Genomic DNA, 25,244 nt, shown 5'->3' with positions numbered 1-25,244 from the left:
ATGGAAAGAGGTATGTGGGGGCTGTGGTAGTTTTTCCTGAGCAGAAACTCTGGACAGCAGCCCTGCAACATGGAACTTTGGCAAAAAAGTGGAACTGATTGCACTCACTAAGGCACTGCTGATGTCCAAAGGTAAAACCACCAACATCTATACAGACAGCAGGTATGCCTTTGTTACTCTCCATATACATTGGGCTATTTATAAAGAAGGGGGCCTATTAATAGCACAAGGAAAAGGAATTAAAAACAGAGGAGAAATATTGGCTCTCCTCCAGGCTATTTGGGACCCAAAAGAGGTGGCCGTTATGCATTGCCTGGGACACCAAAAGGGGACTGATCTGATTTCAAAGGAAGTCAATCAAGCCGCTAAGCAAGCAGCCCGAGAAACAGTGCAAGAACTGGTTAGACTCCTGGCACCAGCCCTACCAGAAAAACTGAACTATTCAGGAAAGATTTAAAGTATTTACAAAAGTAGGTTAAATTGGACTATGAAGGGGACTGGGCTAAGACTGAAGCAGGAAAAATAATTCTTCCTCGAAGACTAGGCAAAAAGTTAGTAGACCAGATACATCAGGGTACTCATTTGGGGATACACAAACTCAAGGAGCTTATAGGAAAGCAGTTCCAGGTTTCTAAATTAGGGCATATGGTTCAGGATATAGTTGATAGATGTGCACAATGCCAGGCAGTTAATGTGGGAAGAACTAAAATGTGAAGAGGGAAATGAAAAAGAGGTAAGGAGCCAGGAATTTATTGGGAAATAGATTTTACAGAAATGAAACCTGGAAAATATGGGCACAAGTACATGTTAGTTTTTGTAGACTCCTTTTCACGCTGGGTAGAGGCTTTTCCCGCCAAACTTGAGACGGCAGGAGTGGTAGCCAAAAAGCTACTAGAAGAAATAAATCCTAGGTTTGGGCTGCCTCTCGCAATTCGGTCAGACAATGGCCCTGCATTTGTGAGTTCACTCTCACAGGCATTGGCCAAGGCCTTGGGCACTAGTTGGAAACTGCATTGTGCCTACCGGCCCCAGAGTTTTGGGCAAGTAGAGGGAATGCCCGGACTCTTAAAGAGACCTTGACAAACTAATTCTGGAGACTAGTAGTGGATGGGTGGATCTCCTTCATTTCGTCCTCCTCAGGGCACGATGTACACCCTATTTAAGTAAGGTGATACCATTTGAAATAATGTTTGGAGACACCCCCCGCCCCCGTCCTCGTTTTGATGGCACCTACCCCGTGAGGAGAGATGTCATAGCAGAATTCACCATATGGATGCCTGGAAAGCGCAGATCTGCTTAGTCTTCCAGCTGAGGAACAAGGCCCTTTCGATCTGGTGGCTCTGGGGTAAAGTGCCCAAGGGCCTGAGGTAACAGAGAGCCTCATTCTGATGGTTCACAATGCTGGCTTGTGTCCAGGGAGACCTTAGAATGTGGGGGCGCTCAGGCGCGTTGCAGGATTCTCCTCCCCTGAGGGTTGGACGCAGCTCCCTAGAGAAAGGTTGCCTTCTGGGGACAGGAGGTGGTCTGTTTTGTGGCTCAGGGATCAAGTGTTGGACCATATGTAGGTATTTCTGAGTTTGCATCTGTACACAGATGCCTAAAAACCTAAGCCAGGTTTCCATTGAGGTCCTAGGGGTATTTCAGGTTCAATCATCTGACTCAGGGCCAATGACGTGGGTATCTACCTGGAGGTAGGTGTCTGGCATGTGTCCGAATGCACATTTTTTCCATGTCGGGTATTGAATATGGGTGGGGGTGCTCTGGGACATTATAGGTGTCTCCCAATCTGGAGTGTTTGGCAAATGTGACGGGCAGATTTTCCTTCAGGTAGGCAGGCAGAGTGCTGTGCTGTGGCTCCAGAGGGCCCACCCTGGAGGACCTGTTGGCCAGGTCTTTGGGGACAAAAGTCTGTAAATACAAACTCAGGATAATGTTCGGGGTGAGGTGATGGCAGTCCCGATCTGCCAACCCTGAGGGCAGTGCCGCATGATCTTAAATGAGGGCGACGGGGCACGAGCAAGTTTTTTCTGTCTGGGTTGTGTATCTCGGTTGGTCACATAAAGGAGCAGTAGCCTCATGGGGCCATGGGAGATTTTGCATCTGTGTGGATTCTGCCAGTTCCCAAGGGTTTTGTTTCTTTCAGGGGGAAGGGAAGAGTGCTGTTTTCCGTCTCAGAAGTCCTGCCATAGCAGGGATTCAAGAGTCAGCTTCTGAGTCTGGGCTCCTGGAGAACCCGAGCAAGGGTGAGGATTTGGGCCTAGGTATATGTCAGGCTTGATATGCAAGCTCCTGCTCCAGCTCACGTGGTGGCTGGTTTGAAAGCAGGCTCCGACTGAGGGACACAATGCCTGTTTGTGGCTAGGTTGGCCTTCCTGGGTGGGAGTGGTCTCATGGACCATGCAGCTGGCTCCCATATGAGGTTTAGACCACCATCCCCACAGCAGGCGTTTCCAGTCATGGGAATGAGGAGTGCTCTTTTACGCTTGAGGCTCCACCATAGGTTGGGATTTGTTCTTTGGTCTGGGCACAGATGCCTGAATACCCAAATTGGGTAGAGATGAGGGTCTCTGGCCATGGCACCTCCCACCTACAGGATATGTGGCCCTTTACCTGGTGGGCTGATGTTGGTCGGGGCTCAGGCTGTGTCAGACAGAGCATTAGTGTACAGGGTGGCCTAGGACATTGGGGTGCCATGAGGTCCGTGCAGGTTGAATCTCACGTGGGGATTCCAGGCATACACCTAGGGCCCTTCTGTTTTCTGCGGGGCAGGAGGAAGACTGCTCTATGGCTCCCAAATGAACAATCTGGAGGGCTTGCGGGCCAGGAGGTTGAGGACGGAATTCTGAAAGCAAAAGCGCTGGTTCAGTTCAGTGCCATGCACATAGCATTTCTAATGTGCAGCATCTGACTCCAGATCTCCAGCACCTGAGTCAGGGCACGTGTTTGATGGTCACTCACGCTGGAGTTTGTATTGATGATGGCCGACGAATGGAGGGGTGGCCTCATGAGGCTATGGAGGTCTTCCCAGGCTGGGGCTTTTGAGCTGCTCTGAACAGTAAGATTTCCTTCCGCAGGACAGGGGAAGTCCGTTTTGATGGCACCAGGTCCCCCATATGGAAAGAAGTCATAGCAGAAGTCACCACATGGATGCCTGGACAGCCCAGCTCCGCTTACCCTTCTAGCACAGGAACAAGGCCGTTTCAATATGGTGGCTCTGGGGTAAAGGGCCCAGGGCCCTGAGCTGACATGGAGCCTCAACCTGATGTGTCACAATGCTGGCTTGTGCCCAGAGAGACCAGAGAATATGGCGGGGGCTCAGGCACCATGAAGGATTCTCCTCCCTGAGTGTTGGACGCAGCTCCCAAGAGCCAGGTTGCCTTCTGGGGACAGGAGGTGTACTCTTTTGTGGCTCAGGGATCATGTGTAGGACCATATGTAGGTATTCCAGAGTTTGCCTCTGGGGACAGATGCCGGCATACCTAAGCTAGAGTTCCGTTGAGGTCCTAGGGGTATGTCAGTTTCCATCTTCTGAATCAGGGCCATTGACCTGGTGTCTGCCTGGAGGTAGGTGTCTGTCCTGTGTCCAAATGCACATTTTTTCCAAGGCAGCCAACGAATTTGGAGTGGGCTCAGGGGCATTAATGTTGTCTCCTAATCTGGAGGGTTTGTGCAAATGTGATGGGCAGAGCTTCTTTCGGTTGGGCAGGCAGATTCCTGTGCTTCTGCTCCAGAGGCCCCATTCTGGAGGGCCTGTTGGCCAGGGCTTTGGTGACAAAAGTCTGCAAACACAAACTCAGGATAGCGTTCTGGGCAAGGTGATGGCAATCCAATCTGCAGACCGTGAGGCTAGTACTGCAGGATCTGAAATGAGGGTGATGGGGAGGCAGGAAGGCAGGCTTTCCTGTCTGGGTTGTGTGTCTTGGTTGGCCATGGAATGGAGCGGTAGCCCCATGGGGCCATGGGAAATTCTGCCTCTGTGAGTATTCTGCCCGGTTCCCAAGGATTTGGTGTCCTTTCGGGGGAAGAGAAGAGTTTGTTTTCCATCTCAGGGGTCCCACCATAACAGGGATTCCAGAGTCGGCTTCTGTATCTGTGTGCCTGGAGAACAAGACCGAGAGTGAGCACTGGGGCCTTAGAGCATGTCAGGCATGATATGCGGACTCCGGGACCATCTAGCGAGGGGGCTGGATTGAAATTGGGTTCAGGCTGAGGGTCACAATGTGTGTTTGTTGCCATGCCGGCCCTACTGGGTAGGCGTGGACTCATGGGTCAGGCAGCTGGCTCCCACTATGAGTGTTAGACCCCCATCCCCACAACAAGCTTTACCCATCTTGGGGAATGAAGAGTGCTGTTTTATGCTTGAGGTACCCTTATAGGCCGGTATTTGAGCTATGGTCTGGGCGCAGATGCCTCGATATCCTGGTTGGGTAGAGATGACAATCTCTGGCCATGGCAGGTCCCACCGTCAGGATATGGGGCCCGTTACCTGGGCGGCTGATGGGGGGTCACTGCAAAGGCTGTGCTGGACAGAACATTAGTGCACAGCATAGCCTAGTATACTGGGGTACTGTCGAGTCCATGCAGGGTGTTCCTCACATGGGGATTGTGGGAAGACCCCTAGGGCCCTTCTTCTTTCAAGGGGCAGGTAAAAGACTGCGTTTTGGTTCCCGAATGAACAATCTGGAGCGCTGGCTGGCCAGAAGAGTAAGGACGGAATTCTGAACGCGAAGTGCCAGTTATGTTCAGTGTCAAGCACATGGAATTTCCAATGCGCAGAGTCTGACTCGAGATCTCCAGCACCTGAGTCATGGCACGTGTCAGATGGTCGCTCACACTGGAGTTTGTGTCCATGATGGCTACCGAATGGAGGGGTGGCCTCATGAGGCCATGGAGGTCTTCCCAAGCTGGGACTTTTGACCTGCTAGAATTTCACTCATAGGCTGTGTTTGAGCTATGGTTGGACACAGATTACTGAATACCCCAGTTGGGTAGAGATGAGAGTTTCTGGCTTGGCACATCCCACTTGCAGGTTATGAGGCCCTATACCTGGGGGGCTGATGGGATGTCAGGCTCAGTCTGCTTTAGACAGAGCATTAGTGCACAGGGCAGCCTATGACATCGGGGTGTCGTCGAGGTCTGGGCAGGTTGATCCTCATGTGTGGATTCCGGGCAGACCCCTAGGGCCCTTCTTCTTTCTGCAGGACAGGCAGGAGACTGCGTTGTGGCTCACGAATGAAATATCTGGAGGGCTCAGGGGCCAGGAGGGTGAGGACGGAATTCTGAACTCACAAGTGCCAGTTGCGTTCAGTGCCAAGCACATGGCAATTCCATATTCAGTGTCTGACCCGAGATCTCCAGCAGCTGAGTCAGGGCACGTGTCAGATGGTCGCTCATGCTGTGGTTTGTTTAAATGATGGCCGACGAGTGGAGGAGTGGTCTCATGAGTCCATGGAGGTCTTCCCAGGCTGGAGCTTGTGAGCTGCTTCAAACAGCAAGCTTTCCTTCTGCAGGAGAGGGGGAGTCCGTTTTGATGGCATCGGGTGCCCCATATGGAAAGACATTGTAGCAGAAGTCACCGCATGGATACCTGAAAGGTTAGCTCCTCTTATCCTTCCAGCCCAGGAACAAGAAGGTTTGGATCTGTTGGCTCTGTGGCAAAGTTCCCCGGGGGCTGAGGTGACAGGGAGCCTCATTCATATGGGTCAAAATGCTGGCTTGTGTCCAGGGAGACCTTAGAATGTGGCGGGGGGGTTAAGGCGCCATGTAGGATTCACCTCCCCTGCTGGTTGGACGCAGCTTCCAAGAGCCAGGTTGACTTCTGGGGACAGGACGTGTTCTGTTTTGTGGCTCAGGAAACATATGTTGCTTATATGTAGGTAACCCAGAATTTGCATCTGGAGGAAGATGCCTTCAAACCTAAGCTAGGGTTCCATTGTGGTCCTAGGAGTATGTCAGGTTCCATCTATTGACTCAGGGCTATTGACCTGGGTGACTGCCTGGAGGTAGGTGTCTGGCATGTGTCCGAATGTGCATTTTTTCCAAGGCGGCCACTGAATTTGGGGTGGACTCAGGGTCATTGCAGGTGTCCTCCAATCTGAAGGGTTTGTGCAAATGTGACAGGCAGTGTTTCCTTTGGGTGGGCAGGCAGAGTCCTGTGCTGTAGTTCCTGAGGCCCATCCTGGAAGGCCTGTCGGCCAGGGCTTCGAGGACAAAAGTCTTCAAATACAAACTCGGGATAGGGTTTGGGGTGAGGTGATGGCAGGCCTGATCTACAGACCATTTGGGCAGTTCCGTGATATCTGAAATGAGGGCGACAGGGAGGCTGGAGAGCAGGCTTTTCTGTCTGGGTTGTGTGTCTTGGTTGGCCATGGAATGGAGCGGTAGCATTATGGGGCCATCGCAGATTCTGCCACTGTGAGGATTCTGCCTGGCTCCCTTGGGCTTGTTGTCTTTCAGTGGGAAGGGAAGAGTGCTTTTTCCGTCTCAGGGGTACCACCATAGCAGGGATTCCAGAGTCGGCTTCTGGGTCCGGGCGTCTAGAGAACCCGACCGAGGGTGAGGATTTGGGTGTAGAGGCATGCTACACCGGATATGTGGACTCCTGGTCCAGCTAGCGAGGGAGGTGTTTTTTTTTTTTTTAAGATTTTATTTATTTATTTGACAGATAGAGATCACAAGCAGGGAGAGAGGCAGGCAGAGAGAGAGAGAGAGGAGGAAGCAGGCTCCCTGCCAAGCAGAGAGCCCGATGCGGGACTCGATCCCAGGACCCTGAGATCATGACCTGAGCTGAAGGCAGCAGCTTAAACCACTGAGCCACCCAGGCGCCCCAAGGGGGAGCTGTTTTGAAAGCAGAATCAACTGAGGGTCACAATGCCTGTTTGTGGCAAGGGCAGATCTCCTGGTTAGGCGTGGTCTCATGGGCCATGCAGCTGGCTTGCACTCTGACGGCTAGTCCCCCATCCCCACAGCAAACTTTTCCCGTTGTAGGGAAGAAGGAGTGTTCTTTGATGCTTGAGGTTCCCCCATAGGCCGGAAATTGAACTATGGTCTGGGCACAGACCCCTGAATACTCAGGTTAGGTAGAGATGACAGTCTCTAGCCTTGTCATGTCCCACCTGCAGGTGATGGGAGCTGCTACCTGGGGGTTGATGGGAGGTCGGGGCTCAGGCTGTGCCAGACAGAGCATTAGTGCACAATGCGGACTAGGACATTCGGGTGATGTCAACGTCTATTCAGGTTGATCCTCATGTGGGGATTCTAGGCCAACCCCTAGGGCCTTTCTTCAATCTGGAGGGCAGACAGACGACAGCGTTGTGGCTCCATATATAACAGTCTGGAGGGCTGGTGGGCCAGGAGGGTGAGGACGGTATTCTATACCCACAAGCACCTGTTCTATTGAGTGCTGAGAACATGGTATTTCCATTGTGCAGCGTCTGACACCCGATCTCCAGCAACTGAGTTACGGCACGAGTCATATTTTCACTCAAGCTGGAGTTTGTGTCCATGATGGCCAACGAGTGGAGGGGTCTCCTCAGAGGCCATGGAGGTCTTCCCAGGCTAGAGCTTGTGAGCTGCTCCAAACAGCAAGCTTTCCTTCTGCGGGATGGGGGTGTCCATTTGGATGGCACAAGGGTCCCCCATATGGAAAGACATCGTATCAGAAGTCACCACATGGATGCCTGGAAAGCCCAGCTCTGCTTACACTTCCGGCCCAGGAACAAGGCTGTTTCGATCTGCTGGCTCTTAGTCAAAGTGCCCAGGGTACCCAGGTGACAGAGAGACTCATTGTGATGGGGCACAATGTTGGCTTCTCTCCAAGGAGACCTAAGAATGTAGTGGGGGTTCAGGCTCCATGCAGGATTTTCTGCCCCTGAGTGTTGGACGCAGCTCCCAAGAGCCAGACTGCCTTCTGGGGAAAGGAGGTGTTCTGTTTTGTGGCTCAGGGATCAAGTGTTGGATCATATTTAGGTATGCCAGAGTTTGCCTCTGGAAGAAGATGCCTGCAGACCTAAGCTAAGGTTCTGTTGAGGTCCTAGGGTTTTGTCAGGGTCCATCTTCTGACTCAGGGCCATTGACCTCGGGGTACGTGTCTGGCGTGTCTGAATGCGCCTTTGTTCCAAGGCGGCCAACGAATTTGCGGTGGGCTCAGGGGCGTTGCAGGTGTCTCCCAGTTTGGAGTGTTTGTGCAAATGTGACAGGCAAAGTTTCCTTCTTGTGGGCAGTCAGAGTCCTGTGCTGTGGCCCCAGAGGCCCCATCCTGGAGGGCCTGTCAGCCAGGGCTTTGGGGACAAAAGCCTGCAAACACAAACTCCGGAGAGAGTTTGGTCGAGGTGATGGCAGGTCCAATCTGGGGACCATGAGGGCAGTGCCACGGGAACTGAAATGAGGGCGATGGGGAGGCAGGAATGCAGGCTTTTCTGTCTGGGTTGTGTGTCTCGGTTAGCCATGGAATGTAGAGGTAGCCTCATGGGGCCATGGGAATTTCTGCCTCTTTGAGGATTCTGCCCAGCTCAAAGGATTTGGTATCTTTCGGAGGGAAGGGAAGAGTGCTGTTTCCCGTCTCAGTGGTCCCGCCATAGTAGGGAATCCAGAGTCAGCTTCTGGGTCTGGGTGTCTCGAGAATCCGACCGAGGGTGAGGATTTGGGCCTAGGGGCATATCACGCCCGATATGCAGGCTCCTCTTCCAGCTAGCAAAGGGCCTGGTTTGAAAGCGGGCTCAGCCTGTGGGCCAAAATGCTTATTTGTGTCCAGGGCCGCCCTCCTGAGTGGTGTGGTCTCATGGGTCATGCAGCTGGCTCCTACTCTGAAGGTTAGACCCCCATCCCCACAGCTAGCTTTTCCGGTGTTGGGGACGGAGGAGTGCTCTTTTATATTTGAGGTTCCCCCATAGGCCACAATTTGAGCTGTGGTCTGGGCACAGACGCCTGAATAACAAGGTCGGGTAGAGTTGACTGTCTCTGGCCATGGCAGGTCCCAACTGTAGGGTATTATTTCCTGTACCTGGCAGGCTAATGGGAGGTTGGGGCTCAGGCTGTGTCAGACAGAGCACTAGTCTATTGGGTGGCCTAGGATATTGGGGTGCCGTCGAGGTCCATGCAGGTTGACACTCACGTGGGGATCCTGGGCAGCTGCCCAGGGCCCTTCTTCTTTCTCAAGAGCAAGCAGGAGACTGATTTCAGTCTCCTGAATGAACAATCTGGACGTCTTGCGACCCAGGAAGGTGAGGAAGGAATTCTGAATGCACAAGCGCCATTTCATTTCAGTGCCAAGCACATGGCATTTCCAATCTGCAGCATCAAACTCGAAATCTCCAGCACAGGAGTCAGGGCACGTGTCAGATGGTCGCTCACTCTGGTGTTTGTGTCCATTATGGCCGACGAATGGAGGGGTGGCCTCACGAGACAATGGAAGTCTTCCCAGGCTGGGGCGTGTGAGCCGCTCCAAACAACAAGCTTTCCTTCTACGGAATAGGTGGAGTCCGTTTGGATGGCACCAGGGTCCCCCATATGGAAAGACGTCATAGCAGAAATCACCGCATGGCTGCCTCAAAATCCCAGCTCCGCTTAGCCTGCCAGCCCAGGAACAAGGCCGTTTTGATCTGGTGGCTCTGTGGCTAAGTGCCAGGGGGCTGAGTTGACAGGGAGCCTCATTCTGATGTGTCACAATGCTGGCTTGTGTCCAGGGAGACCTTAGAATGTGGCAGGGGCTTCGGTGCCATGCAGGATTCTCCTCCCCTGAGGGTTGGACGCAGCTCCCAAGAGCCATGCTGCCTTCTGCTTACAGAAGGTGTTGTTTTATGGCTCAGGGATCAAGTATTGAACCATATGTAGGGATTCCAGAGTTTTCCTCTGGAAGCAGATGCCTGCAAACCTAAGCTTGGGTTCCGTTGAGGTCCTAGTGGTATGTGAAGTTCCATCTTCTGACTCAGGGCCATTGACTTGGTGTCTACGTGGAGATAGTTGTCTGGCATGTGTCTTAATGTGCCTTTGTTTGTGGTGGTCTCAGGGGCATTGCAGTAGTCTCCCAGTCTGGAGGGATTGTGCAAATGTGACCGGCAGAATTTCCTTCAGGTGGGCAGGCAGAGTCCTGCACTGTAGCTCCAGAGGTAACATCCTGGTGGGCCTGTCGGCCAGGGCTTTGGGGACAAAAGTCTGCAAACACAAACTCGGTATAGGGCTAGTGGCAAGGTGATTGCAGGTTCCATCTGCGGACCGTGAGGGCAGTGCTGCAGGATATGAAATGAGGGTGATGGGGAGGCGGGAGCGAAGGCTTTTCTGTCTGGGTTGTGTGTCTCTGTTGGCCACGGAATGTAGCAGTAGACTCATGGGTCCATGGGAGATTCTGCCTCTGTGAGGATTCTGCCCAGCTCCCACAGTTTGGTGTCTTTGGGGGAGAAGGGAAGAATGCTGTTTTCCGTCTCTCTTTTCCCACCATATTAGGGATTCCTGAGTCAACTTCTGGGTCCGGGTGCCTGGAGAACCTGTTCAGCGTTTGGATTTGGGTCTAGGGTCATGTCATGTCCGATAAGTTATCTCCTGGTTCAGCTAGTGAGGGGGCTGGTTTGAAAGTGGGCTCAGGTGAGGGTGCCAATGCCTGTTTGTGGCCAGGGCATCCCTCCTGGGTGGGCATGCTCTCATGGGCCATGCAGCTGGATACGCATCCTCACAACAAGCTTTTCCCTACGTGGGGAAGGTGGAGTGCTCTTTGATGCTTGAGGTTCGCCCATAGGCTGGAATTTGAGTATGGTCTGTGCACAGATGCCTGAATAAACAGGTTGGGTAGAGATGAGAGTCTCTGCCTTGGCACGTCCTACCTGCAGGATATGGGGCCCGCCATGTGAGGGACTGAAGGGAGGTCGGGGCTCAGACTGTGTAAGACAGAGCATTAGTGCACAGGGCGGCCTAGGACATTGGGGTGCCTTCGAGGATCCAGCAGGGTGATCCTCATCTGGGGATTCTGTGCTGACCCCTAGGGCCTTGATTCTTTCTGGAGGGCAGGCAGAAGACTGTGTTTTGGCTCCCAAATGAACAATCTGGAAGACTGGCGGGCCAAGAGGGTGAGGATGGAATTCTAAAGCACAAGCCCGGTTCAGTTCAGTGCGGAGCACATGGCATTTCCAATGTGCAGCGTCTGACTCGATATCTACAGCACCTGACACAGGGCATGTGTCAGATGGTCGATCACGTTGGAGTTTGTGTCCATGATGGCAGACGAGTGGAGGGGGGTCTCATTAGGCCACTTACGTCTTCCCCGGCTGGGGCTTGGGAGCCGCTCTGAACAGCAAGCTTTCCTTCTGCGGGACAGGGCGAGTATGTTTTGATGGCACCAGGGTCCCACATACGGAGAGACATCATAGCAGAAGTCACCACATGGTTGCCTGGAAACCCAGGTCCGCTTAGCATTCCAGGCCAGGATCAAGGCCGCATTGACATGGTGGCTCTGGGCAAAGTGCCCAGCATGCTATTGTGACAGGGAGCCTCATTCTGATGTGTCATCATGCTGCCTTGTGTCCAGGGAGATCTTAGAATGTGGCGGGGCCTCAGGTGCCATGCAGGATTCTTCTCCCCTGAGGGTTGGACGCAGCTCCCAAGAGCCAGATTGCCTTCTAGGGACAGGAGGTGTTCTCTTTTGTGGCTTAGGGATCAAGTATTGGACTATATGTAGGTATTCCAGAATTTGCCTCTGGAGACAGATGCCTGCAAACCTAAGATAGGGTTCAATAGAGGTCCTGGGTCATGTCAGGTTCCATCTTCTGACTCAGGGCCATTGACCTGGGTGTCTGCCTGGAGGTAGGTGTCTGGCATGTGTCTGGATGCGCCTTTTTTCCAAGGAGGCCAACGAATTTGGGGTTTGCTCAGGGGCATTGCAGGTGTCTCCCAATCTGAAGGGTTTGTGCAAATGTGACGGGCAGATCTTCCTTCGGGTGGGCAGGAAGAGTCCTGCATTCTGGCTCCAGAGGCCCCATCCTTCATGGCCTGTCAGCCAGGGCTTTGTGGACAAAATTCTGGAAAAAAAACTCGGGATAGATTTAGGGGCGAGGTAATGGCAGGCCCGATCTGGGGACCATGAGGCAGTACCGCTCTATCTTAAATGAGGGCGATGCTGAGGCGGGAGTGCTTGCTTCTCTGTCTGGGTTGTGTGTCTCGGTTGGCCACAGAATGTAGTGGTAGCCTAATGGGGCCATGGGATTTTCTAACTCTGTAAGGATTCTGCCCGCCTTCCAAGGGTTTGGTGTTTTTCGGGTGGAAGGGAAGAGTGCTCTTTTCTGCCTCAGTGGTCCCACCATAGCAGGGATTCCAGAGTCGGTTTCTGGGTAAGGGCATCTGGAGAACCCAACTAAGGGTAAGGACTGGGGCCTAGGGGCACGCCAGGCCTGATATGCGGGATCCCAGTCCAGCTAGCCAGGGGGTGGTTTGGAAGCGGGATCAGGCTGAGAGTCACAATGCATCTTTGTGGCCAGGGCAGCCATCGTGGTTGGGCGTTTTCTCATGGGGCATGCATCTGGCTCCCACTCTGAGGGTTAGACCCCCATCCCCAAGGCTAGCTTTTCTCATCATGGGGAAGGAGGAGTGTTCTTTTAAGTTTGAGGTTCCCCCATAGGCCATGATTTGAGCTGTGTTCTGGGCACAGATGCTTGGATACCCAGGTCTGGTAGAGTTGACAATCTCTGTCCTTAGCAGGTCCCACCTCAGGATATGGGGCCCGCTATCTGGGGGGCTGATTGGAGGTCGGGCTGAGGCTGTGTCAGTCAGAGCATTAGTGCACAGGGCAGCCTAGGATATTGAGGTGCCGTTGAGGTCCGTGCTGGTTGATTCTCATTTGGGGATTTTGGAAAGAGCCATAGAGCCCTTCTTCTTTCTGGAGGGCAGGCAGAAGACTGCCTTGGGGCTCCTAAATGAACAATCTGGAGGCCTTGCAGCTCAGGAGAGTGAGGACACAACTCTGAATCAACAACCACCAGTCCAGTTCAGTGCTGAGCACCTGGAATTTGCTATGTGCAGAGTCTGACTCGAGATCTCCACCACCTGAGTCAGGGCACATGTCAGATGGTCGCTGATGCTGGAGTTTGTGTCCATGATGGCCAACGAATGGAGGGGTGGCCTCATGAGCCCATGGAGAACTTCCCAGGCTGGGACAGGTGAGCTGCTGCAAACTGCAGCCTTTCCTTCTGCTGGATAGGGGGAGTCTGTTTGGATGGCACCAGGGTCCCCTGTATGGAAAGACGTCGTAGAAGAAGACACCGCATCGATGTCTGGAAAGTCCAGCTCCGCTTACCCTTCCAGCTCAGGAACAAGGCCGTTTTGATCTGGTGGCTCAGGGGCAACGGTCCAGGGGCTGAGTTGACTTGGATAGTCATTCTGATGGGTTACAATGCAGGTTTGTGTCCAGGGAGACCTCAGGAGCCATGCAGGATTCTCCTCCCCTGAGGGTTGGACGCAGCTCCCAAGACCCAGGTTGCCTTCTGGGGACAGTAGGTGCTCTGTTTTGTGGCTCAGGGACCAAGCGTAGGATTATTTGTAGGAATTCCAGAACCGGCCTCTGGAGGCTGATGCCCGCAAGACTAAGCTAGGGTTCTTTGAGGTCCTAGGGTCATGTCAGGTTCCATCTTCTGACTCAGGGCCATTGACATTGGTGTCTGCCGAGAGGTAGGTGTCTGGCATGTGTCAAACTGTGCATTTCTGTCCAGAGCACCCAACGAAATTCGGTAGGCTCAGGGTCCTTGCTGGTGTCTCCCAGTCTAGAAGTTTTGTGCAACTATGACGGCCAGATTATCCTTCAAGATTGCAGGCAGAGTCCTGCGCTGTGGCTCTATATGCCCCATCCTGGAGGGCCTGTCAGTCAGCGCTTTGGGGACAAAGTCTGGAAACACAAACTCGGGTTAGGGTTAGGGGCGAGGTGATGGCAGGCCTGATCTGCAGACCATGAGGTCACTGCCTCGAGATCTGAAATTTGGGCGATGGGGAGGCGGGAGTGCATGCTTTTCTGTCTGTTTGTGTGTCTTGGTTGGCCACAGAATGGAGGGGTGGCCTTATGGGTACATGGGAGATTCTGCTTCTGTGGGGTTTGGCACAGCTCCAAAGGTTTTGGTGTCTTTCTGGATGAAGGGAAGAGAGCTCTTTTCCATCTCAGGGCTCCTGCCATAGCAGGAATTCTAGAGTCGGCTTCTGGGTCCAGGTGCCTGGAGATACGAGGGTGAGGATTTGCAGCTCAGGCTGATGGTCACGATGCCTGTATGTGCCCAGGTGGACCTCCAGGTTGGGCGTGGTCTCACGTGCCATGCACCTGGCTCCCACTCTGTGGGTTTGATCCCCATCCCCACAACAAGCTTTTCATTCCGTGGGGTAGGAGACATGATTTTTGTACGTGAGGATCCCCCATAGGCTGGGACTGGAGCTATGGTCTGGGCAGAGATGCCTGAACACCCAGGTTGGGTAGAGATGACAGTGTAGGGCCATGGTGCATTCCACCTTCAAGGGATGGTGCCCCCTACCTGGAGGGCTGATGGGAGATCAGGGCTCAGGCTGTGTCAGACAGAGCATTAGTGCACAGTGCGGCTGGATATTGGAGTTCCATCTAGTGCCGTGCAGGTTATCCTCACATGGGGATTCAGGGCAGACCCATAGGGCCCTTCTTCTTTCTAGAAGGCAGGCAGAAGTCTGTGTTGTGGTTCCAGACTTCCCAATCTGGAGGGCTTGCTGGGCAGGAGGGTGAGGATAGAAATCTGAACATACAAGCGTCTGTTCAGTTCAGTGCCGAGCACATGGCAGTTCCAATGTACAACGTCTGACCCGAGATCTCCCGCACCTGAGTCAGGGCGAGTGTTGGATGGTCGCTCACGCTGTAGTTTGTGTCTATGATGGCCAACCAATGGAGGATTAGCCTCATGAGGCCACGGAAATTTTCCAAACTGGTGCTTGTGAGCTGTCTGAACATCAAGGTTTCCTTCTATGGGACAGGGGGAGATCGTTTTGATGGCTCCAATGTCCCCCATATGGAAAGACATGGTAGCAGAGCTCACCGCATAGACGTCTGGAAAGCCCGGCTCAGCTTATCCTTTCAGCCCAGGAATAAGGTTGTTTCGATCTGGTGGCTCTGGGCAAGTGCCGAGGGGGCTGAGTTGACAGGGAGCCTGATGCTGATAGGTCACAATGCTGGCTTGTGTCCAGGGAGGCCTTAGAATCTGTCGGGGGCTCAGGTACCATACAGGATTCTCCTCCCCTGAGGGTTGGTTGCAGCTCCCAAGAACCAGGTTGCCTTCTGGGGAAAATAGGTGTTCTGTATTGTGGCTCAGGGACCAAGTGTTGGACCATATGTAGGTATTCCAGAACCTGCCTCTGGGGACAAATGCCTGCAAACCTCAGCTAGGGTTTCTTTTTTTTTTTTTTTTAAAGATTTTATTTATTTGACAGAAATCACAAGAGAGGCAGGCAGAGAGAGGGGAAGGGAAGCAGGCTCTCCGCTGAGCAGAGAGCCCGATGTGGGACTCGATCCCAGGACCCTGAGATCATGACCTGAGCCGAAGGCAGCGGCTTAACCCACTGAGCCACCCAGGCGCCCTCAGCTAGGGTTTCATTGAGGTCCCAGGGGCATGTCAGTTTCCATCTTCTGACTCAGGGCCATTGATCTGGGTGTCTGCCTGGAGGTAGGTGTCTGGCATGTATCAGACTGTGCATTTCTGTCCAGAGCAGCCAACGAATTTTGGTGGACTCAGGGGCCTTACAGTTGTCTCCCAATCTAGAGTGTTTGTGCAACTGTGAAGGGCAGAGATTCCTTTGGGAGGGCTGGCAGAGCCCTGCGCTGTGGCTCCAGTAGCCCCATCCTGGAGTACCTGTCTGCCAGGGCTATGGAGACAAAGTTCTGCAAACATAAACTCGGGTTAGGATGAGGGGCGAGGTGATGGCAGGCCTGATCTGCAGACTGTGAGGGCTATTCCTCGGGATCTGAAATGTGGGCGACAAGGGTTGGCAGCGCAGGCTTTTCTGTATGTGTTGTGTGTCTCAGTTGGTAACGGAATGGAGGGGTGGCCTTATTTGTCCATGGGAGATTCTGCCTCTGTGGGGATTTTGCATGGCTCCTAAGGTTTTGGTGAATTTATGGATGAAGGGAAGAGAGCTGTTTTCCGTCTCAGGTGTCCCGCCATAGCAGGGATTCCAGAGTTGGCTTCTGGGTCCGGGTGCCAGGAGAACCCAACCAAGGGTGAGGATTTGGGCCTAGGGGCATGGCAGACCCGATATGGGGGCTCCTGGTCCAGATAGTCAGGGGGCTTTTTGAAAGCCAGCTCAGGCTGATGGTCACAATGCCTGTTTGTGTCCAGGGCTGCTCTCGTGGGTGGTCGTGGTCTCCTGGTCTATGGAGCTGGCTCCCACTCTGAGTGCTTGACCCTCATCCCCACAGAAAGCTTTTACTGCTGTGGGGAAGGCGACGTGCTCTTTTGTGCTTGAGGATCCCCCATAGGCCTGGGATTGAGCTATGGTCTGGGCATGAATGCCTGAAATCCCAGGATGGGTAGAGATGACAGCCTCGGGCCTGTTCCCTTCCCATCTGTAGGGCGTGTCGCCCAATATCTGGGGGCCTGATGAAGGTCGGGGCTCAGTCTTTGTCAGACAGAGCATTAGTGCACAGTGCAGCCTGGATATTGGGGTTCCATCCAGGACCGTGCAGGATGATCCTCACATGAGGATCCTGGGCAGACCCATAGGGCCCTCCTTCTATCTGAAGGGCAGGCAGAAGGCTGCGTTAGGCTCCAGACTTCCCAATCTTGAGGGCTTCCTGGACAAAAGGGTGAGGATGGAAGTCTGAACGCACAAGCGCCATTTCAGTTCAGTGCCGAGCACATGGCCTTTCCAATGTGCAGCGTCTGACTCAAGATCTCCAGCACCTGAGTCAGGGCGAGTGCCGGATGGTCGCTCATGCTGGAGTTTGTGTCCATGATGCCCGATAATGGAGGGGTGGCCTCGTGAGACCATGGAGGTTTTCCCAGTCTGGGGCTTGTGATCTGCTCAGAACAGCAAGCTTTCCTTCTGCTGGACAAGAAGGGTCCGTTTTGATGGCTCCAGTGTCCCCCATATGGAAAGATGGTAGCAGATCTCATCGCAAAGGTTTTGGAAAGGTCAGTTCAGCTTATATTTTCAGCCTGGGAACAAGGCAGTTTCAATCTTCTTGCTCTGTGCTAGTGTCCAGGGGACTGAGTTGACAGGGAGCCTCATGCTGATGAGTCACAATTTGGCTTGTGTCCAGGAGACATTAGATTGTTGTGGAGACACAAGTGCCATGAAGGATTCTCCTCCCCTGAGGGTTGGACACAGCTCCCAAAAGCCAGGATAACTTCTGGGGACAGGAGGTGTTCTGTTTTGTGTCTCAGGGACCAAGCATTTCAACATATGTAGGTATTCCAGAACATGCCTCTGGGGACAGGTGCTTCCAAACCTCAGCTAGGGTTCCGTTGAGGTCCTAGGGGCATGTCAGGTTCCATCTTCTGTCTCCGGGCCATTGACATTGGTGTCTGCCAGGAGGTAGGTGTCTGGCATGTGTCAGACTGCACATTTCTGTCCAGAGTGGCCATCGAAATTGGGTGGGCTCAGGGGCCATGGATGTGTCTCCCAATCTGGAGGGATTGTGCAGCTATGAAGTGCAGAGATTCCTTTGGGAAGGCAGGCAGATTCCTGCACTTTGGCTCCAGTGGCCCCATCCTGGGGGGATTGTGCACCAGGGCTATGGGGACAAAACTCTGCAAACATATACTTGTGTTAGGATGAGGGGCGAGATGATGGCACGCCAGATCTGCAGACCGTGAGGGCAGTGGCTCGGGATATGAAATTTGGGAGAAGGGGAGGCGGGATTGTAGGCTCTTCTGTCTGGGTTGTATGTCTTAGTTGGCCATGGAATGGAGTGGTGGCCTCATGGGTCCATGGGAGATTCTGCCTCTGTGGGGATTTTGCATGGCTCCCAAGGTTTTGGTGAATTTCTGGATGAAGTGAAGAGAACTGTTTTCTGTCTCAGGAGTCCTGCTATAGCAGAGATTCCAGAGTAGGCTTCTGGGTTCGGGAGCCTGGAGAACTTGACCGAGGGTAAGGATTTGGTCCTAGGGCCATTCCAGGCCCAATAGGCGGGCTCCTGGTCCAGCTTGCAAGGGGACTGTTTTGAAAGCAGGCTCGGACTGATGGTCACAATGCCTGTTTTTGCCCATGCCTGCCCTACTGTTTGGGCCTGGACTCCTGGGCCATGCAGTTGGCTCCCACTCTGAATGTTTGATCCAAACCCCATAGCAAGCTTTTACTGCCATGGGGAAAGAGAAGTGCTCTTTTGTACTTGATTGTCCTCCATACGCTGGTATTGGAGCTATGGTCAGGGCACAGATGCCTGAATACCCAGGTTGGGTAGAGATGACAGCCTCGGTCCATGGCCTGTCCTCCCCAGGAGATGGTGGACACTACCTGGGGGTCTGACTGGAGTCGGGGATCAGGCAGTGTCAGAGAATTAGTGCACAGTGTGGCCTGGATATTGGGGTTCCAACTAGGGCTGTGAAGGTTGACCCTCACATGGTGATCCAGGGCAGATCCCTAGGGCCCTTCTTTATCTGGAGGGCAGGCAGAAGGCTGTGTTGGGGCTCCAGACTTCCCAATCTCGAGGACTTCCTGGCCAAAAGGGTGAGGATGGAAGTCTGAACGCACAAGCGCCAGTTCAGTTCAGTGCCGAGCAGATGACAGTTCCAATGCGCAGCGTCTGACACGAGATCTCCAGCACCTGAGTCAGGGCATGTGTCGGATGGTCGCCCATGCTGGAGTTTGTGTCCATGATGGCCGACGACAGGAGGGGTGCCCTCATGAGGCCATGAAGGTTTTCCCTGGCTGGGTCTTGTGAGCTTCTCCGAAGAGCAAGTTTTCCTTCAAGGACAGGAGGAGTCCATTTTCATGGCTGCAGGTCCCCCATATAGAAAGAAAGACATGTTAGCAGAGTCACGGCATAGAAGCCCAGGAACAAGTCAGTTTTCATCTGGTGAGATGACATGGAACCTAATACTGATGACTCACAATGCTGTCTTGTGTCAAGGGAGACCTTAGAATGTTGCGGGGGGTCAGGCGCCATGCAGGATTCTGCTCCCCTGGGGGTTGGACGCAGCTCCCAAGAGCCAGGTTGCCTTCTGGGGACAGGAGGTGTTCTGTTTTTTGGCTCAGGGAACAAGCGTTGGACCATATGTAGGTATTCCAGAACTTGCCTCTGGGGACAAATGTCTGCAAACCTCAGCTAGGGTTCCATTGAGATCCCAGGGCATGTCAGTTTCCATCTTCTTACTCAGGGGCCTTGACCTGGTTGTCTGCCTGGAGGTAGGTGTCTGGCATATGTCAGATTGTGCATTTCGGTCCTGAGGGGTCAACGGATTTGGGTGGGCTCAGGGGCCTTGCAGGTGTCTGCCAATCTGGAGGGTTTGTGCAACGTGAAGGGCAGAGATTCCTTTGGGAGGGCAGACAGAATCCTGGGCTATGGCTCCAGAGGTCCCATCCTGGAGGTCCTGTCGGCCAGTGCTTTTGGGACAAAAGTCTGCAAACAGAAACTCGATTTAGGGTGAGGGGCGAGGTGATGGCAAGCCTGATCTGCAGACCATGAATGCTATGCCTCGGTATCTGAAATTAGGGCAATGGGGAGGCGGGAGAGCAGGCTTTTCTGCCTGTGTTGTGTATCTCGGTAGGCCTCGGAATGGAGGAGTGGCATCATGGGGCCATTAGAGATTTTGCCTCTGATTGGATTTTGCAAGACTCCCATGGGTTTGATGTCTTTCTTAATGAGGGGAAGAGAGCTCTTTTCCTTCTCAGGGGTCTCTCCATTGCAGGGAATCCTGAGTTGGCTACTGGGTATGGACGTCTGGAGAACAAGACCAAGGGTGAGGATTGGGTCCTAGGGGCATGACAGGCCCGATAGGCGGGCTCCTGGTCCAGCTAGCGAGGGGGCTTGTTTGAAAGCAAGCTTAGGCTGATGGTCACAATGCCTGTTTGTGCCTATGGCTGCCCTCATGCGTGGGCGTGGTCTCATGGGCCATGCAGCTGTCACCCACTCTATGGGTTTGACCCCATACCCACAGCAACCTTTTCAAGTATTAGGGAAGGAGGAGTTCTCTTTTTTCCTTGAGGAACACTATAGGCCAGGATTGGAGCTATGGTCTGGGCACATATGAATGAACACCCAGGTTGGGTAGAGATGACAGCCTCGGGCCATGGCAGGTGCCACTTGCAGGAGATGGCATCCCCAACCTGGGGGGCTGACTGGGGTCAGGGCTCACACTGTGTCAGACAGAGCATTAGTGCACAGTTCGGCCTGGATATTGGTGTTCCATCTAGGGCTGTGCAGGTTGATCCTCACGTGGGGATTCTGGGCAGATCCCTGGGGCCCTTCTCCTTTCTGGAGGGTAGGCAGAATCCTGCGTTGGGGCTCCCGAATGAATAATCAGAACAGCTTGTGGGCCAGGAGGGTGAGAACAGAATTCTGAATACACAAGTGCCGGTTCAGTTCAGAGCCGAGCACATGTCATTTCCAATGTACAGCATCTGACTCAAAATCTCCAGCAACTGAGTAAGGGCTCGTGTCAGATGGTCGTACATGTTGGAGTTTGTGTCCATGATGGCTTATGAATGGAGGGGTGTCCTCATGAGGTCATGAAGGTCTTCCCAGGCTGGAGCTTGTGAACTGCTCCAAACAACAAGCTTTCCTTCTGCAGGACAGGGGGACTCCGTTTGGATGACACCAGTGTTCCCCAGATGGAAAGACGTTGTAGCAGAAGTCACCGCATGGATGCCTGGAAAGCCCAGATTCACTTAGTCTTTGAGCCCAGGAACAGGGCCGTTTGGATCTGGTGGCTCTGGGTCAAAGTCCCTAGGGAGCTGAGGTGACAGGGAGCCTCATTCTGATGGGTCACAATGCTGGTTTATCTCCAGGGAGACCTTAGAATGTGGCGGTGGCTCATGCGCCATGCAGGATTCTCCTCGCTGAGGGTTGGACGCAGCCCCCAAGAGCCAGGACGCCTTCTGGGGACAGGAAGTTTTCTGTTTTGTGGTTCAGGGATCAATTGTGGAACACATGTAGGTATTCCAGAGTTTTCCTCTGGAGACAGATCCTGGCAAACCTAAGCTCGTGTTCCATTGAGGTCCTAGGTGTATGTCAGGTGCCATCATCTGACTAGGGCCATTGACCATGGTGTCTGCCTGTACATAGGTGTCGAGAACGTGTCCGAATGTGCATTTTATTCAAGGTGGCCAAAGAATTTGTGGTTGGCTTAGTGGCATTGCCGGTTTCTCCCAATCTGGACAGTTTGTGCAAATGTGACGGGCAGTGCGTCCTTTTGGTGTGCAGTCAGAATCCTGCACTGTGGCTCCAGAGGCCCCATACTGGAGGGCCTGTCAGCCAGGGCTTTGGGGAGAAAAGTCTGCAAACACAAACTCAATATAGGGTTAGGGGCGAGGTGATGGCAGGCCCAATCTGCGGACCATGAGGGCAGTTCCGCAGGATCTGTAATGAAGGCGATGGGGTGGCAGGATCGAAGGCTTTTCTATCTGGGTTGGGTGTCTCGGTTGGCCCCAGAATGGAGCGGTAGCCTCATAGGGCCATGGGAGACTCTGCCTCTGTGAGGATTCTGCCTGGCTCCCAAGGAAATGGTGTCTTTCGGGGGGAAGGGAAGACTGCTGTTTTCCTTCTCAGGGGTCCTGTTATAATAGGGATTCCAGAGTCAGCCTATGGGTCCGGGCTCCTGGAAAACCCGGCTGAAGGTGAGGATTTGGGCCTAGGTGCATGTCAGACCTGATATGCGGGCTCCTGGTCCAGATAGCCAGGGGCTGCTTTGAAAGCGGGCTCAGGCTGAGGGAAACAATGCCTGTTTTTGACCAGGGCAGCCGTCCTGTGTGGGCATGGTAATGCACCATGCGGGTGGTGCCCACTCTGAGGGTTAGACCCCCATCCCCACAGCAAGCTTTTCCCCTCATTGTGAGTGCTCTTTGATGCTTGGCGTTCTCCCTGGGCCAGGATTTGAGCTATGGTCTGGACACAGATGCGTGAATATGAGGGTTGGGAAGAAATGACAATCTCTGGCCATGGCAGGTCCCACCTGCAGGATATGGGGTCTGGTACCTGGCGGGATGATGGGAGGCTGTGTCAGACAGAGCATTAGTGCACAAGGCAGTCTAGGATATTGGGGTGCCTTTGAGGTCTGTGCAAGTTGATCCTCACGTGGGGATTCTGGGTAGACACCTAGGGCCCTTCTTCTTTCTGGAGCGCTGGCAGAATCCTGCATTGGGGTTCTGAATGACCAATCTGGAGGGCTTGTGGCCCAGGAGGATGAAGACGGAATTCTGAACGCACAAGTGCCTGTTCAGTTCAGTGCCGAACTCATGACATTTCCAATGTGCAGCATCTGACTCGAGATCTCCAGCACCTGAGTCAGGGCACGTGTCAGATGGATGCTCATGCTGGAGCTTGTGTCCATGATGGTCAACGAATGGTCATTCCAGACTGGGGCTTGTGAACTGCTCCACACAGCAAGGTTTCCTTCTGCGGGAGAGGGGGTGTCCGTTAGGATAGCACCAGCGTACACCATATGGGATGACATCTTAGCAGAAATCACCGCATAGATGCCTGGAAAGCCCAGCTCCGCTTTCCATTCCAGCCCAGTAACAAGATCATGTCGATCTTGTGCCTGTGGGGCAATGTGCCCAGGTGGCTAAGGTGACAGGGAGCCTCATTCTGATGGGTCACAATGCTGGCATGTGTCCAGGGAGACCTTAGAATGTGGCCAGAGCTCAGGTGTCATGCAGGATTCTCTCCTCCCCTGAGGGTTGGACTCAGCTCCCAAGACCCAGGTTGCCTGCTGGAGACAGGAGGTGTTCTGTTTTGTGGTTCACGGATCAAGAGTTGCAAAATATGTAGATATTCCAGAGTTTGCCTCTGGAGACAGATGCCGGCAAACCTAAGCTAGGGTTCCATTGAGGTCCTAGCGTATGTCAGGTTCCATCATCTGACTCAGGGTCATTGACCTGGCTGTCTGGCCCAGAGATAGATGTCTGCCCTGTGTCCCAATGAACTTTTTTTTTCCAAGAAGGCCAACAAATTTGGTGTGGGTCAGGGGCATGGCAGGTGTCTCCCAATCTGGAGGGTTAGTGCAAATATGACGGGCAGAGTTTCCTTCGGGTGGGCAGGCAGAGTCTTGCACTGTGTCTCCAGAACCCTATCCTGGATGGCCTGTCACCCAGAGTTTTGGGGACAAAAGTCTGCAAACCCAAACTCTGGATAGGGTGCTGGGTGAGGTGATTGCACGCCCAATCTGCGGACTGTGGGGGCAGTGCCCGGGGATCTGGAATGAGTTGGATGGGGAGGCAGGAGTGCAGGCTTCACTGTCTGGGTTGTGTGTCTCACGTGGCCACGGAATGTAGCGGTAGCCTCGTGGGGCCTTAGGAGATTTTGGCTCTGTGAGGATTCTGCCCGGTTCCCAAGGCTTTGTTGTCTTTCAGGGGGAAGGGATGAATGCTGTTTTCCATCTCAGGAGTCCCGCCATAGCAGGGATTCCAGTGTCAGCTTCTGGGTCCAGGCGCCTTGAGAACCTGACCAAGGGTCAGGATTTGGGCCAAGGCTCATGGCAGGCCCTATATCCAGGCTCCTTGTCCAGCTAGCGAGGGGGCTTGTTTGAAAGCAGGCTCAGGTTAATGGTCACAATGCCTGTTTGTGCCCAGGGCGGACCTCCTCGGTGGGCGTGGTATCATGGGATATGCACCTGGCTCCAACTCTGATGGTTTGATCTCCATCCCCACAGCAAGCTTTTCCAGCCATGGGGAAGGAGGAATGCTCTATTGTGCTTCAGGTTTCGCCTTAGGCCATGATTTAAACTATGATTTGGGCACAGATGCCTGAACACCCAGGTTGTGTAGAGATGACAGCCTCGGGCCATGGCCGGTCCCACCTGCAGGAGATGGCACCCTCTACCTGGGGGGCTGACTGGAGTTCGGGGTTCAGGCTGTGTCACACAGAGCATTAGTGCACAGGGTGGCCTAGGACATTGCGCGCCATCAAAGTCCGTGCAGGTTGTTGCTCATGTGGGGATTCTGGGTAGACACCTAGGGCCCTTGTCTTTCTGGAGGGCAGGCAGAGGCCTGCGTTGTGGCCCCCGAATGAACAATCTGGAGGTCTTGCGGGCCAGGAGGGTGAGTACAGAATTCTGAACGCACAAGCGCCGGTTCAGATCAGTGCTGAGCAAATGGCGTTTCCAATGTGCAGCGTCTGAGTTGAGGCTCCAGTACCTGAGTCAGGGCATGTGTCAGATGGTCACTCATGCTGGAGTTTGTATCCGTAATGGCCGGAGAATGGAGGGGTGGCCTCTGGAGGCCATGGAAGTGTTCCCCAGCTGGGGTTGGGAGCTGCTCTGAACAGCAAGCTTCCCTTCGGTGGGACAAGGGGAGTCTGTTTGGATGGCACCGGGGTCCCCTGCATGGAAAGATGTCATAGTAGAAGTCACCGCATGGATTCCTCGAAAGCCCAGCTCCGCTTACCCTTCCAGCCCTGGAACAAGGCCGTTTTGATTTTCTGGCTCTGGGGCAAAGTGCCCAGGGGGCTGTGGTGACAGGGAGCACATTCTGATGGGTCACAATGCAGGCTGTTTCCAGGGATACCTTAGAATGTGGTGGTAGCTCAGGCACCTTGCAGGATTCTCCTCCTGTGAGGGCAGGACGCAGCTCCCAGGATCCAGGTTGCCTTTTGGGGACAGGAGGTGTTCTGTTTTGTGGCTCAGGGACCAAGGGTTGGACCATATGTAGGTATTCCAGAATATGCCTCTGGGTACAGATGTCTGCAAATCTCAGTTAGGGATCTCTTGAGGTCCTAGGGGCATGTAAGTTTATATTTTCTGACTCAGGGCCATTTTCCTGGGTGTCTCCTTGGAGGTAGGTGTCTTGCCTATGTCTGAAAGCACATTTTTTTTTTTCAAGGCGGCCAATGAATTTTTGGTGGGCTCAGGGGCACTGCAGTGGTCTCCCTCTCTAGAGGGTTTGTGCAAATGTGATGGGCACAGCATCCTTTGGGTGGGGAGGCAGAGTCCTGCCATGTGGCTCCAGAGGCCCCAACTTGGAGGTCCTGTCGGCCGAGTATTTGGGGACAAAATTCTCAAAACACAAACTCGGGTTAGGTTTAAGGGCAAGGTGATGACAGGCCCAATTTGCAGACCATGAGGCCAGTGCCGAGGGATCTGAAATAAGGGCGATGGGGAGTCAGGATC

Source organism: Meles meles, unplaced genomic scaffold (genome assembly GCF_922984935.1).
Source record: "Meles meles unplaced genomic scaffold, mMelMel3.1 paternal haplotype, whole genome shotgun sequence".
In the NCBI taxonomy this organism is placed as follows: Eukaryota; Metazoa; Chordata; class Mammalia; order Carnivora; family Mustelidae; genus Meles; species Meles meles.
Note: the sequence above shows the minus strand (reverse complement) of the source record.